A 3,020-nucleotide genomic window follows, 5' to 3' on the forward strand; every position below is an offset into this window, starting at 1 on the left:
TGTGGAGAATGGAAGAATTTATGACCAAAGAGATAAAGAGCATTATGACTGCAAAATGGATAATTTTGATTACATTAAATTGAAAAATTTTGCATGAACAAAGCCAATGAGACCAGGATTAGAAGGGAAGCAGAAAACTTAGAAGCAATTTTAACAACTAATGACTCTGATAAAGGGATCATTTCTAAAATATATAGAGAAATGAGTCAAATTTATAAGTCATTCCCCAATTGATAAATGGTCAAAGGCTGTGAACAGGCAAATTTATAAGTCATTCCCCAATTGATAAATGGTCAAAGGCTGTGAACAGGCAGTTTTCAGATGAAGAAATTAAAGCTATCTATAGTCATATGAAAAAAAAAATGTTCTAAATCATTATTGTTTAAAGAAAGGCCAATCAAAACAACTCTGAGGTGCCACATTACACCTATCAGATTGGCTAACATGACAAAACAGGAAAAAATGATAAATATTGGAGAAGATATGGGAAAATTGGAACACTGATGCATTGTTGGTGGAGTTGTGAACTGATCTAATTATTCTGGAGAGCAATTTGCAACTAGGACCAAAGTGCTATAAAACTGTGCATACTCTTTGACTCAGCAATACTACTTCTAGGTCTCTATTCCAAAAAGATCATGAAAATGGGGAAAGGACCCACATGCACAAAAATATTTATAGCAGCTCTTTTTGTGATGACCAAGAATTGGAAATTGAGGGGATGTCCATCAATTGGTGAATAGTGGAACAACTTGTGGTACAGAAATGTAATGGAATATGGTTGTTCCATAAGAAATGATAAGCAGGCAGATTTCAGAATAACCTGCAAAGACTTACATGAACTGATGCTAAGTGAAATGAGCAGAACCAGGAGAACATTGTACACAGCAACAACAACGTTTTGTGATGACTAACTTTGGTAGACTTAGCTTTTCTCAATAATGAAGGATCTAAGACAGCTCCGAAAGACTCATGATGGAAAATGCCATCCACATCCAGAGAAAGAACTAGGGAGGCTGAATGCAGATCGAAGCATACCATTTGCTCTCTTTGTTGTTTGTTTCTTCTTTCTCATGGTTCCTCCCATCAGTTCTAATCTTTTACATCATGACGAATGTGAAAATGTGTTTAGTATGAATGGTTATGTAGAGTCTATATCAGATTGCGTGCCATTTTGGGGAGGGTAAAGGGGAGAGAGGAGGAGAAAATCTAGAACTCAAAATCTTACAGAAGTGAATGCTGAAAACTAAAACTTAATTTAAAAAAACTTACATTCCAATGGGTAAGACAACACATAAAAGAAAACTGAAAAGGAAGTGAGTTAGGGAGACAAAGGTATCACCAGGCTCAGACTCTGGGACATAGTGGAAGAAGGCCAGAGTGCAGCCTGAACAACAATGAGACGTGGTTGGCCCAGGATGGGATTGGAACTTCTGTAAAACCACATGGCTGGTTAGTAGTGGAGCTGGGACTGGGACCAAGATCTCCTGACTCAGGCCTGTACCCTATATCTTCTACTACATCTGTGAAGCTTTTCCAAAAAAAAAAAAAATAAACCAAATACTAAAAGCTTAAAAGGAGGGGAGAGAGTGAGTTCTCAACTAAAAAACAAATCTAATTTTTACTTATTATAGTTCCATTGGCCCTCATTACAGCTCATTACAGGTAAGCCTGGTTTAGGTCATTAGAGTAATTAAGAATTGTGGGGTGGAACAAAGATAAGTGAGCCAGGGAGGAGGGCCCACTGAGAGGTCTTTAGGTTCTGGGCAATGTCTGATTGGCAGATGTTAAAAGAGATTCTTTGATAATGCACTGCATCAGTGAACTGCACAAATTCATTACAGGGCTGGAATAATTCATGCATGTGGACACTTGGTGCATGCAGTCTCGAAAAGGCAGAGCCAAGATGGATAGAACCTTGGAATCACTGAAACACATCATTGCCCTAGTCTTGCCTCACAGAGACCCAGATCTTTTATTTAAACACTTGAATATTGTGTCAATGCTGCAGGAATTTTGGGAAAGCAAACAGCAACAGAGAGCTGTGTTCCCAAGTGAAGGTTTGGTGGTATATGAATCATTGCCATCTCCTGGGCCTCCATTTGTAAGTTATGTCACCCTCCCTGGAGGAAGCTGTTTTGGTAACTTCCAGTGATGCCTAAGCAGAGCACAAGTGAGACAGGATGCAGCCAAAGTGGCCCTGATCAATTCCCACTTCAATGAGCTGCCCTCTGGAAGGATTACTAAGGAGTTCATTATAGAAAGCATTCAGGAAGCCATCACCTCCATCAGCAGCACTATAAATGATGCTGATGACCCAAGTACCAGTATAGGAGCCTATCACTACATGCTGGAGTCAAACGTGGGGAAAACTATGTTGGAATTTCAGGAGCTGATAATTGTTTTCCAGCTACTGCCCTGGAATGGAAGCCTAAAAGTCTTTCGGGAAACCAAGTGTTCCCGACAGGAGGTGATTTCCTAACTGTTCCCAGTATTCTTTAGATGAAAGGATGAGGAGCCACATGGCCCTGGATTGGATCATGAAGGAACAAGATTCACCAGGAATTGTCTCTCAAGAGCTTCACATGGCCCTGAGAGAGATAGAGGAAGCCAGAAGAGCTGGAAAAGAGCTTCAGGTTTTTAAAGAAAAGAAAGAAATCCTGAGTTTAGCCCTAGCTCAGCTCTACAGTGACCAAAATACCTCTTCACCAAGGGATGATCAGATGAGTCTGGCTGCTTTATGTGGGTACCACTAGCTGAAACCAGAACTCCAATGGACCCACCAAGTGCTGAACTAGACAACGCTAATCCTTTGGTATTTTGATGGACCATGTAAGTTGGTCACTTACAGTTACGGTTTTAGAGAAATGTAGCTGCTAATTGAAGTTTCGCTCCATTTGGACCCTACCCCAGCCTGACCCCAGCCCCATCACACCTTATGGAACCTCAGAGAAGAAGAGAGCCTCAGGGATCATCTAGTTCTGTCTCCCAACCAACGCAGGAATCCTTTCCCCCTTCTA

The 3,020-nt window shown here is 40.7% G+C and overlaps 1 pseudogene; it reads left to right on the top strand.

The window, feature by feature from the left end:
* The first annotated feature begins 1,906 nt into the window (after positions 1-1,906).
* Positions 1,907-2,756, top strand: LOC118852924 (annotated as a pseudogene).
* The last annotated feature ends 264 nt before the right edge of the window (positions 2,757-3,020 follow it).

This window comes from Trichosurus vulpecula, chromosome 6 (assembly GCF_011100635.1).
Source record: "Trichosurus vulpecula isolate mTriVul1 chromosome 6, mTriVul1.pri, whole genome shotgun sequence".
Lineage (NCBI taxonomy): Eukaryota > Metazoa > Chordata > Mammalia > Diprotodontia > Phalangeridae > Trichosurus > Trichosurus vulpecula.